This window comes from Pundamilia nyererei, unplaced genomic scaffold (assembly GCF_000239375.1).
Source record: "Pundamilia nyererei isolate P.nyererei 1_Seehausen unplaced genomic scaffold, PunNye1.0 scaffold00166, whole genome shotgun sequence".
Classification (NCBI taxonomy): Eukaryota; Metazoa; Chordata; class Actinopteri; order Cichliformes; family Cichlidae; genus Pundamilia; species Pundamilia nyererei.
Genome location: NW_005187567.1, coordinates 876,145 through 888,698, shown reverse-complemented (window position 1 = coordinate 888,698; position 12,554 = coordinate 876,145).

Here is a 12,554-nt window from a genome sequence, read left to right as displayed (position 1 = left end):
TGCTAATTTCTGGAGGTGTCTCCTTTCGATGGGGGTTGTTGTTAAAGACTGGAAGGCCAGGAGAGGACTTAGGAGGTTTTGGGGGGGTGCTGGGGGCTTCTAGTAGCAGGTTATCTGTTTAAATAAAGCCTTGCAGAAGCTGTGTGATCAAGGAGGGAAAAACACACATGCGGGGGAAAGAAATCTAAAGGTATCCCTGCAGACACACTTTCAAGCACTTACAAAAAGGGAACACATTTTAGTGTGCAAGAAGTCGCGCACAAGCAAGCACAGACAGTATGTCTCTTTTAACAAAGCATTATGAGACTTATTGTTTCCACGCTCTTTTTGTCTGTTGTGTGTAAAACATGTTTTATATAAAATAGAACAATAGTCAAGGACTGAGTTTCTGTGAGAGCAGAATTCTTCCTGTGGTTTTGGTTTAGGTTTTTTTTTTTCTTATTTAAATTAAATCTTAGTGAAACACTTTGAAACACAGGACTAACAAAACCTCTATTGATATAATAAAAAATGTTTGAATTCTTTCAGTGTGAGAAATCAAGCGTTTGCGCTGGCGAATTATCTACCCATCTTCATGTCTGCAAGAAAAACAACAAGAGGAAGAAAAAGAGATAATGTGAGAAAGAGAGGAAACTGACAGACACAGGACGACTGTGAAAGTGCTGTAGATAAAGAGTGGCGATTTCAGATATAGCCTTTAGCAGAACAGCCATGATGGTGGCTGAACACAGCTGTCAGACCCAGATGGTGAGGTGCTAATAACATTCAGAGTTTTGCAGCGCACCGTTTATTTTCTAATAATAAAACTGTTAGCGCTTGCTAATAGCATAGCTCTGTGCTTGCCAAGCACGCGTTCTGGCTGACACTCGCACCCCTCTGTGGCCATTTATGTGCCATACTGCCGAGCTGAACGGGTCTTTACACACTGAGAGAGAGACACACACACACATATTGACAGACTCACGTTGGCCAGATACACTCTATTATGTGTAACCAAGCAGATCACAATGGCCCTAATGTCATTTAGTGTTATAAACATGTAGAGGTGAGTGTAAACTCACGCATCCTTTCATACACATTTGAGAAAACTTGTCTTGTAGGATGGGAATTTTTAAATTAGGTGAACACATCAACTTTTAAAGGAATGTCTCAGCTAATCTGAAGCCAATTATGATGATGATCAGATGCATGCGCGTTCAAATCCACTTACTTCCTGTAAAACGTTGCTGCTGAGGAGTGCTTGAGCAATCAACCAAATCCACTCCAACAGCTTTTGTATAAGAGTACAGAAAGTAACTGTTTGCTGTACATTTAGTAATCACATAATTTCAGAAATAAGAAATCACAGGGGGAATATTCTATGTCAAAAGTGAATTAAAACTTCAAATATATTCAGAGAGCAACTAAAAAAATGAGCATAATAAGAAACAAATCTCTTTTTTTATTAGAAAGAAAAATCGAATTCCCGAATGGCTTGTGTCTGGACGGTGATTCTGGGCAGAACACCCAGACTCCCAGAGACAAAAACAAAAGGTGCTATTCTCTGAAAAGTGCTGACTCAACACACTGTGCCCTACAATAGAGAGCTGCTGTGGCGTGACACGGTGTGTCACTGACCCTAAAAGACTGCTGTTTCCATTTATAGACCTTTTCATTTTAGGTTGGATCGATACTGTAAAGCCACGTGTAGGTCAAAAAAAAAATCTACCTATTTTTTTAAAATTTTTCTTTAAAAAAATGATAAATTCAGGCATTTTTCTTCTCTTCAGTAGCTGGCAGCAGGCAGTGACTGGAAACATGAGGCGAACAAGAAATGGGTGACATGTGACAAAGGTCCACAGGAAAAACTGTGATACGTTTACATAGTATGCGTCTTTTTAACTACCGGTTAGTGTGATGCCTTACACCAAGCAACTGAGAAATTTGTTAAATTGAAGTGTATGCGTGTCTGTGTGTGTAGAAAAAACCAAAAGAACAAGCTACGTTTGTCAGTATCATATGAGGTTGTTTCACCTCGCAAGTTATTTATTAAATATTTCAACAGGAGCCAATTTCCCGTTAAGTGTCATTACAGTGTTTCTGCACACATGTACGCCTGCAAAGTGCCACAATTAATTGGACTTCATTTCCGGGAGATAATTTCCGACTGTTAGGCAGGCTGTAAAGGCACATCACCGTGCACATAATTACACAGGAAGGCAGAAGCAGCCTGCAGAATTTATCTTCCACCCCAAACATGAGAGGCTGGTGAGTGGGACTCTGCAGCAGCCTTTGAAGAGGCATTTATGTCTGTATACTAACTGTCTCTAAATGAGCTAGCACTGTCATATCACTGAGATGCAGCTTAATTTAGGTTTTAAACTCCCGCAGTCTGTGCCTCTATATTACTAAGTCCCTCAAAATATTTACCAAATGAATGAATTACAAAGATGCTGAATTAAATTACATCACCCTGGTGGATATATGAAAAAATAGGACGGTGCAGGAACAAGGAAGCAGAATAGCAAACACACTGAACAACACGAATGAACTTTAAATTAACTGTGGACTGGATCTCCAGCTGTCTCATGTAGCTGAAAGCAGAAACCTGTGTCTTGAGTAACTGAGCTTCTCTCTGCCAGAGTTATCGTTTTTCTTGATATTATGCAAGGATCTGTAACACAGAAGCTATTTTTTTTCTAGTTGATTCAGATGTGAAATCACTTCTGTACTGCAAGGTTTGAAATTGATAGTAATTAAGATGTGATGGCAGATGTTTGAGAACGGGGGTCCGGGGCTTTTGTTGAAGGTCTTTATTGTTGAACTGCAAAAAACCCCAAAAACAAAACACAGGTGAACACAAAAGTGTGTCCTTAAAGAGGACATTAAATGATTTGTGGAAGCCTATGAGGTGGATTAAGGACTGGTAGGTTGTTAACATGAAAAACTTCTAGTTTTTCTGTGTGTATGACTGTGTGTGTGTGTGTGTCTATGTGTGTGCGTGTTTGTGTGTGTGACAGAAGGTTCCGGGGCTGCTGTGTGCAGTACCGGCTGGCAGGGTGGCTGTCAGAATGGCCCTGTTTCCTGTGTCAGCTCTAAAATAGGTCCAAACACAGCAGAGATGCACGACACACTCTGGCTATTTACAGCACGCACACAGTGTGTGCGCAGGATGCTGCCAAGTATATGAAACCAGACTCGCTCTTTATTGTACTGTATCTGTTCAGAGACTAGAAAAAAAATTGTATTCACTTTAAATGCAGTATAATGGTGCAAAGAAATGTTGCACAGAATTTGTCTTGAAATTGGTCTTCAAAATAGTCAGTGTTATGTAAAAGAAATTACATCTCACGATAGTGTATATGCATTACTTAGCGTGTGCATGTCCTTGACCCCTCCATATGTAGGTGTTGTGAGAGCATCGCGTATAGTAGATGTACTGCGTCCTGCTTATGTCACTGCACCCACCTCCTGTTCACTGGAACGTTGCCCTCTGTGCGTCCGTGACAGCACAACCTCCCAAATGATTCAGACATGTTACCAACTTCGAGGCTTGCGCTGCACACACAGGTAAAAAAGATACACAAACATCCCAATGCACAAGAGCACATTCTTTAAATCTGTAACCGCCTTTAAAAAAAAATCCCACATTGATTTTAAATAAAGCACACCAAATGACACCTAATCTAAACTGTTGTTTCTTGGAAAAACCGAGATCTCTCTTTTGCAGATCACACACTTACAGATGCTTGTGGTTTAAACACCATTCGTGAATAACAGTGTCACATCACTGTTTCACACATGACCCAAATGGGCCATCTGAGACCAGCCTACTTGACACATTGTGACACACAAGCCATAACTGCCACTGACCATTTCCCACCACAACTGTTTATGTAAAGTAGCAAAAAGTCTGTAGTCAGTTGTCACATCCTATCATCTACCAAGAAGAGTGTCAACAGTTTGACCACAGTGATTCCCATGTAGCTTCTACGTGAGGAACTTAGTTCATATTTGCAGAACCATCACTAGAATACTGGAACCCTTACTTACTGGCTTCCCAAATGGGTGCCATATTGCGGTGGCACCCGTTTACTCAAGTCAGGTTTAATGCACTTTCACGTTAAATTGTCATCAGAAGTTCCTGTTAAAATGGGCGTGTTCAAGTTGTAACTTTCTTAAGAACTAATCATCCAAATTATTGAAGGAATGAAAAAAAAACAACAAAAAGTAAATTAAAAAAATAACACACGTAAACAAATTTCTGACTTCTGTTCTTTGGCTTATATAAAGTACGTGCACAGTTTGTTTTATTTGCATCTTTTACAACCACACTAGTTTCTCTCCTCTCCTCTGCATGTTGTGTCACTGTATGTGTATCTGTGTCAGTTTTTAGCAATGTAGGAATCTTTTCCCACACACAGCAGAACAAAGCACTCAACCCAGGTGAAACACAGTATCAAAAACCAGCTTTTAACCACAACTTATTTTAATCTATGTTGGAATATATATTAGTTAATATAAATATATTGTAACTTGACACTGCCTGTCCCCAGCAATACATCTGCTAGGTGTGAAGTAGTTACAGTTACTCGTCGCCACTCTAAGCGCTCTAATCAAGTCCCGTGAAAGATATTTAAATGATGCCTCATCTATATGTCATTCGGGCAAGCTTAATTTTTGCAGTCCACGTTTGCCCACAACATTAGTTTCATCTAATATAGTATATATACTTTTACACAAAACCCCCGTAAACAGAGACGGCATCAGGTTTCAGGCCCTGTTTAGTTTCGCTTCGCTCACCCACACTTTCTCTAGAATATGCTTCGCTCTTTCAATCTTACGCTTTTTTCTCAATCAGAATTTCCATTCAGTTAAAAGAAACAAATGCTTAACGTTTTTTCTTCTCCACCCAGGTGCAAAACAAAGAATATGAAATGATACAAATTACACGCGCATGGACACACACCACAATAAAACAAGAAACAAGGGAAGCTTTTGATCATGGCGCTTGCTTCGTGTTTGCATGTGTGACTGTGTGCCTGCATCTTTAAGTGTTTGTGCAGAGGGAAGAGCAGCAAGTGAAATGAGTTGAGCAGAGAAGAGGGAGCCCATATGGCGGTGGTTATCAGTGCGCTGTCGGTTTTCAGTCATCAGGCCCTCTGCATTTGGGTGAAGAAGAGGAGAAGGAGGAGGAGACTTATCTGGAAACCGATAAGGCGGGTCAGGCCTTTCTCAAATTATACGGAAATTATTTTAATTGCTAGTGAGAGCTGCAGAGCTTTGAATTTTATCTCCCTATTACTGTTTGCCTATGAGTGGATGCCCCCTCCTTCCCCTCTTTTTTCCTGACTCGCTTCACCTTATTGTCTATTAAGTTTTCCCTAAAAATATCTTTTTATGCACATGCAACTGTCAGCCTCCATCTGGGGCTGCTGAGCAGGGAGTGCGAAGGCTTATTTCTCAGTGTTTTAGGTGTGTGCACTTGCGTGTGCTTATAGCATCTTAATGTACACAGGCCACAATGTCAGCATTTAACACCCAGACACCATGTGACCAAGCTCTGAACCGGAAAAGTGAACCAAGAAATCTTTCCCTGGTTGATTTGTGCATGTGTGCGTGCACGAATGCATGTCTTGTGTGTACTTGTGCTCCATGAACCAGAGAACTCAGGTCAGATGCTTCCAGTGTTGGGCTTAAAGCTGCTTTGAATGGGCCAGGCTGTGCTCATCTTCTGCCTAATCTTCCTACTCTGGTGAGTGTAGGGAGGAGGAGAAAAAATCCATAGTCTTTTCATTCTCCTGTGACCACTGTGCCTGTGACAGAGCAGCCATGGGAATGGAGATGGATACAAGCAGCCCTGCTTCTGACCTCCCTCTACTCCAACACAAGCGTAGAGATAAACAGGGCCGCAAGGATCGCTAACATCTTTCTTTCTCAGGCACACACAGACATATGTGCACACACTCATACAGGCGCAGACATCTCATTAAAGCAATAGTAGGTGAATGTTGCAACAGCAGTGTGCCACTGGGAGAGAGGTCTATTAGGGATACTATCAAGAGACGAGGGAAGGAAATGAGAGTCAGTGTACAGGACTTGTGCGCATCTCATTCTGGTGTGGCATATGTGTGATGTATGTCTAATTTTGACCCGAGGGATCCAGCGAAGGAGCCAGTATTAATACTTATTGGCTGAATCATTATGATAATCTAGTGACTAGAGAGTTAATGCAAGAATTCATAGAGTAAATATCTATTACGCAAGCGCGTGTGTGTTCGCATGTGTGTGTGTTAGAGAAGGAGATAGAAAAAGACTTGTCCACATGCAATTCTATATCCATAAGTGAGAAAGACAAGAGGAACTGCTCGAGAGCATACGGCAGGCCATTCATTCTAAATTACTCTTCCCTCCCTGTATCCTGGGGATTTTTGGAGTGATATTCCCCTCCTGCTCCCTCGTTCCCTCGGCTGTCACAACCCGTCACCACAACTATTCCACTTCAGCCACAGAGACAGAGGGTAAGCTTCGTCCCTCTCCATCACCCTCCTTACAAATCTCTCTCACTAATAACAGTTGTGCCATACTTGGCTGTAAGTTACTAATATTCTTTCTTTTATTCATATGGGTTTGTGTGTGTGTGTGTGTGTGTGTGTGTGTGTGTGTGTGTGTGTGTGTGTGTGGTGTATTATTAGTTTTAGAAGAGAACAGGAAACTAATCATGTTTTAGTTTTTGCTAACAAGAGTTTCATACTCCAGAATGTCAAAATGGAAAGTAAACAGAGAGCCATTCCTTTGGTCATGGCTTGTATCCATAGAGATCCATGTGTCTTATTATGGTTTGTCAGGGGTCATTACTGTAATTCAAGCAGACAGACGTTTATACTGAGAGAAGTACGCCATAATATTCTCTTTCTGTTTGTGTCTTTTTTTTTTTGGTCTTAGCATCTAAATGCAGCCGCTTCCGATAATGTCATCCTATACCGTTGTCCGCTTCTTGCAACCAGACACTATCAGCTGTGAACTCATCCCTCTACTTTAATGATCAGGCCACAGAGAGGAAGAAGGAATAAAAACTAAGAGGAGTGAAGATGTTGTTCAATACATGGGGCTGTGCACGAGGGAGAGGAAAGAGCTTCCTCCGTTCCGCGAAAGACTGAGCAAACTAGGACTGTGGTTCTTTCTTCATTTTAGTTTTTTTTTTTTGCCTCAGCCACAACATTCTTTCCGAAAGGTCTCACACTGGTCCAAGCCAAAATAAAAAGAGAGCAAATGAAAAGAAAAACGTGACCAACGCGGTGTTTAACTTCACGGTGTAATCTCCTGACACAAGCCTCTTTGACAGTAGTGAGACGCAGAAGCGTGCCACTCTCCCGCCTCCACACTTTAAGGTTCGTTCTCCACGCTGTGTCAGAGGGGCCTCCTCTTTCAGGTCTCTGAGGCCATGCACTCTCCAAGAGTGACACTACCCAAATTCTGTAATTATAAGATGCAAAGAGAATTCCTCAGCCTGGTTAACCAGAACTATGAGAGACGGACAAATATTTACCCCCTCCCCACCCCTTCCTCTGTTCCTCCTCTTTTAACACGCCCCCACCTCGATAATTTAACAGTAAGAGCAACTCAGCCTTGTAAACACAATAGTTATGTCTGCGCTCACAGAGCCATGAAGCAGACATACAGGCTCCACTACCCCTGCAGCTACTACTAATACAGCTCTCCTCTCCTCTCATGTACATATGTCATCCCTTTATAAAAGCAAAGTTTGCATATCTTTAACAGGGTGCAACTGAAGAGTGCTAAGTAATTATTACAGCTTTGTTTTTATCTTCCTCCACCATACATTCCCACATAATTTGTAATCAGTGTAAGCAAAAAGAAGCAAAACCTATTGTTGTTTAAATTAAACACACAATCTTTTAGGTCACACACACTTTTCTATATTATGTTATTTGGTTCTTCTCTGACCGAACAACAAGTCTGGACTTTCTCAAACATACACAGTTAAAATATGTTATGTCTGTTCTCACCTCCCATAAATGTCCTCTGGTTTAGTTATGGAACTGCATTTAGAATCCCGATGTTTATTTACAAAGTGTTAAATGCTCTAACTGTTTCTTCTATTACAGCACTCCTGTCCCTACATCGTAAAGGAGGGGTAGGGGCTTTGGCGTCCACGCGCACCATATGTTTCTATCAGTTTAGCAAAATTAACTTAACACCCAGTTTTCTTCATGATCTTTTAAATACACCTAATCTTATCAGCTGATGTATTCTTTTTTTCACTATCAGTTTTGAGAAATATCAGTTTTGTCTAAATTGTCCAAGTTGTCTGACTGTGCATTGTGCAGCCATGTGTGAGTTTCTATTAAGTGTGCTAAATATAAAATGCTGCCTAAAAGTTCAGGCGAGTCAAGTTATGACTAACGTACGCCTGCAAAACAACAACATTAAATTGCACTTGCAACACTGTTTAACACTGAAGTGATTCAGCTTGGGAGCTCTATAAAGCTGAAAGTTAGTAAGGTGTCAGGAATCTATCAGCTAATTACAAAAAAATCTGTTTTTTTTATTAAGGTAAAACCAAATATTGCTTTAATGACCAAGAGAAACAGCCCTGTGGCTTGTGGCTCTAGAGCACAGACTAAACATCTAATGATGTGTGTGCATTACTAAAGCTCCCACCTGATTGCTTGTCTTAACACTTTGTAAACAGTGTGATAATATCTTAGGCCTAATATCTGTCCCTCTGCATGCATTACTGGGATCCTGGACTGATTAAATACCCTAGCATTTTAACTGAAAACAGAAAGTAAAGAAAAGTAACTTTTGGTTGGAAATTTCCTGTTTGACAGCAAGAAACTGAGAGAATTGTGTTGTTCTCGGAGGCTATTTGTGTTTGACATTAGCAGGCACGCACAATGCATTAAGCCAGGAATGTAAGTAATGTGCGCTTAGACATACGGCCCTAACTACACAGCGTCGACAGCATTGTTTAATGCACAGCAATAACTCTGTTAGCCTGTTACTTCTCATTGCTTCTCTTTCTCTCCTCCTCTTTGTCACTCTGTGTGTACATTTCTTAAATGGTGCACTATAGGGTGAAAGAGAAAAGATGAGAGAAGACACTGGAAGTCTCTTCAGAGCTATTAGCTTTGTACCATTCTGTCTCCCCCCTAGCCCTGTTGAAGCAAGATACTAAAAATATTACAGGAACATTTGATATGATGCAGTGCTACTGGACAACTTTTATTCTTGCCTTAAAAATATGTTGCCGTGTTGTGATTCAGGAGGGGAGCTGAACTCTATCAGTGTAAATGCAGACTTGGCCTCCACAGAGGACCCGCACCCTGGGTGAATGACTGCAAGAGCTGCTATATGGCAGGATGAAGTGTGTTCATTTCCTTATTTATTGACTCACTTGCTTTTCTCTGAGTGTTTGAAATTAATAACAGCCAGCAGAAATCAGACAGAGGGATGAAAATCAGCACTTTCCCTGCAGTGAAGCCATTCATCAAGCTAACGAGGGGGAGAATAGAAGTGGAGAGGGGGGGAGGGAGAGTAGTGACGTTTGGAGAGGGAACAGAAAGCGGGAGGGAAGCAGGTGCAGTGTGAGGTGAAGGGAGGGAGGGAGGGAAAGTGACGCTGGGAACAGAGGGGAGGGGAAGGAAGCTAAGTTTGTTTGGGAGGAGAGTCATTTGGAGGATAGCGGGGCAGACAGAAGAGGAGGAGCTGTGTGCCACTCTATAAAGAGGAGTAGCGATAGAAAGAAGTGCAAGTTTGACATTGGAATATAAATAGAGAGGGAAGAGAGAGACAGAACGCAGGCAGGATTTCCAGAGATCAAGTCAAGAACCACCAAGTCATAACTTGAATCTGATGATGATGTGTTGATATATTTTAAAGTCCATGCCACTGCTAGTTGATAAAGAGTGAAGCCGCTGGCTTTATGGAGCTTTATAACAGCTCTTGCTCAGTGTCTGGGTTCTTCAGGCCTCTGCAAGAGGCATCAAGAACCTAGCAAAACAACACAGCAATGATATTTCCCATAACACTTTTAACAGTACAGAATAAGGAGTATACTAAACAGAACTCTTTTTCAGTGTCCCCAACTTTCATATATTATCTCTCTTCCTTTCACTGATGGGTGATGATGGGCCCGCCCTCACTTTAAAGCCTTCACCTTGTCATGGCTTTGGTCCCACGCTGCTCTGCCTCCCTACAGTCCACTAGAGACTCAACAGTATCTCACACCCAGAGTAGGGCTGACTAAGCACTTACCAGTGAGTCTCTCTTCTCAGAGTGAGAAAGGAGCGCCATGCTGAGAACTGCCACAGGAAAATAATTAGCAAAGTGGAGCTCTGCCCAAACACAGGCTAAATCTAGTAGCACTTCACAGTCAAATGAAACTATAAATCTCAATTCTTTTTCTTCTGTTTTTGCTTATTTGTTTGCCCCCCCCCAAACACACACACATATTTTTCTTAGGATACATAATTTTCACAATTACAAGTAAAATCTTTGTTTCATGATAACTTTTAATAGCATGAATTTAATCAGGGGTACTAAAACTTAGTTCAATCTCATACGGTCTTTTAATGAAAAGGCATCTATTGGAAGCTGCACATTGCTTTGCACTTGTTCTTCACGAGTCACTTCAAGCTGACAAATTTGTGATAGGTGCCTTGTGATGACGCAAACTGTGTCCATCTCACTGTACATGGATATATGTATTTTTAACTTTAAAGTTAGACCACAGTGTCTTTGGTCACCAAGGCTAAATATAGTCACCTCCTCCTGAACAGTCTCCAGTTTCTCACTCCTTTCCAAGAGGCAGGTGGAGCAGATAGAAGGGGGGGAAGGTGGGATAGCACCCAGTCTTGAATAAATCATCCCACAACTTTTGACCCATATGGAGGAGGTTGTTTTTATACTTCACACTGCCCCCCTTCTCTCCATGGCCTCTGCACCCCTCTGTCCCATTCATTTTCTCCCCCACATGACAGGTTAATCTGGATCGATTTCATCTGCCCTCAACGACTGAGACCAACATCCTGGCACCCAGAAATAGAGCACACTGTGACGGATTCGCCTCCTACTAACCATTACCGTTAACAAGCAACTCTAAGAAGGGGTGGGCAAGAGAAGATGTTTTGGGAAGTTTAAAAACAACATAATTTACTGCACAGAGGAAAAACACAGATGTGAAGAAACGAAAGACACTTGTTAAGATGGGAAATTGAACAGTGCGATGAGCTGTGGTATGTGGGTGATGCTGCTTCAGTAGGTTTCACCCAAACCACGTTGTCATACAATGGTCACATGACTGTATGCTGTATCTATATGTGAGCACAAACACTCACACACACACACACACACACAGACCTTTTCCCCCCCAATCTATATTTGCACTTTCTCACAGCCTCTTACACTGCATATACACACACCTGGCATTTTATCTTTGTCAGCATATTCTGGGTCCTTCAGCTCCCTACTGGGCTCTGAACTCCAGTGTCTCTTTGCATGGCAATCCCCTGAGCTGTGCCTACCTTTACAACACACAGGAAAAGCACACTGGCAGGTAGTTTTATACCAATGTTAACCTCTATTTACAGTATCTTCATACCAGCTCTGCATCTTGTGGCGTAAATACATTTGTGCCTGGGAAAATCTTTTTCTTCTAGGATTAGTTAGGTAGAGGCGCAGTGACATAGTGTCCTGGTGGCAGTCCAGGCTCGAGTCAGGACACTGTTTCCCCAGGCAAGGACACCAAGACCTGGCTCTCCGTCTCCATCACTCAGCTTGTCCTCCTGGAGCTACGTGGCCAGACTGCTCATCACCCCAACCCCCCCCACCCCATTCTTCATATGCATGGATTTGCATAAAACAAAGACATGGCTCTGCCTGGAATGTCTGCCATGGTTGAAACTGCTAAGAACGGGATCGACCAGACCACACCGCACGCAGCACCTCTAAGTTCAGCTGGCAGGTTGTCAGAGCACAACATCAGCATAGCGCATGGCAGGAGAACCGAGATTTACGAGGCCGCGTAAGATAGACACCCTCATGGTTTTCCACTTTAATTCGTTTAACATCCGTTCCCATGGCATTGTTTATATTCGACACCCCTTAGCAGTGAGCAGAGGGCACCTAATTCACAGTGATGACGTGGGAGGAGAATCAGAGCACTTAAAACACTTCATCTAAAGATGATTTGTCCTTGTCTTCCCTGATGGCTTTTGTCCTGCTTCCCCTCCTGAAGTTAAGTGGATCTGGCGAAAGGCCAGCTACTGATCCCGCTCCCCACTTAGAGACAATCAAGTAAATAACAGCAGATACAAATACATGTACACAAGCACACACGCACACACTTACAGTATATTCTTCTTTACGTTGGTGGAAAAAGTTAGAATGCAAGTGCTCTTTCATTCTTATGTGTCATGATGAAGCACATTGCAGCTGTTTGCTTTGGAACAATCAGTGAAACCATTACAGGAACATTTGGGTTTGCAATATACATTCTCCCAGGTTGCCCTTTGTCTCTGCAAATTGATATCAAGATTCAAATCTCATTT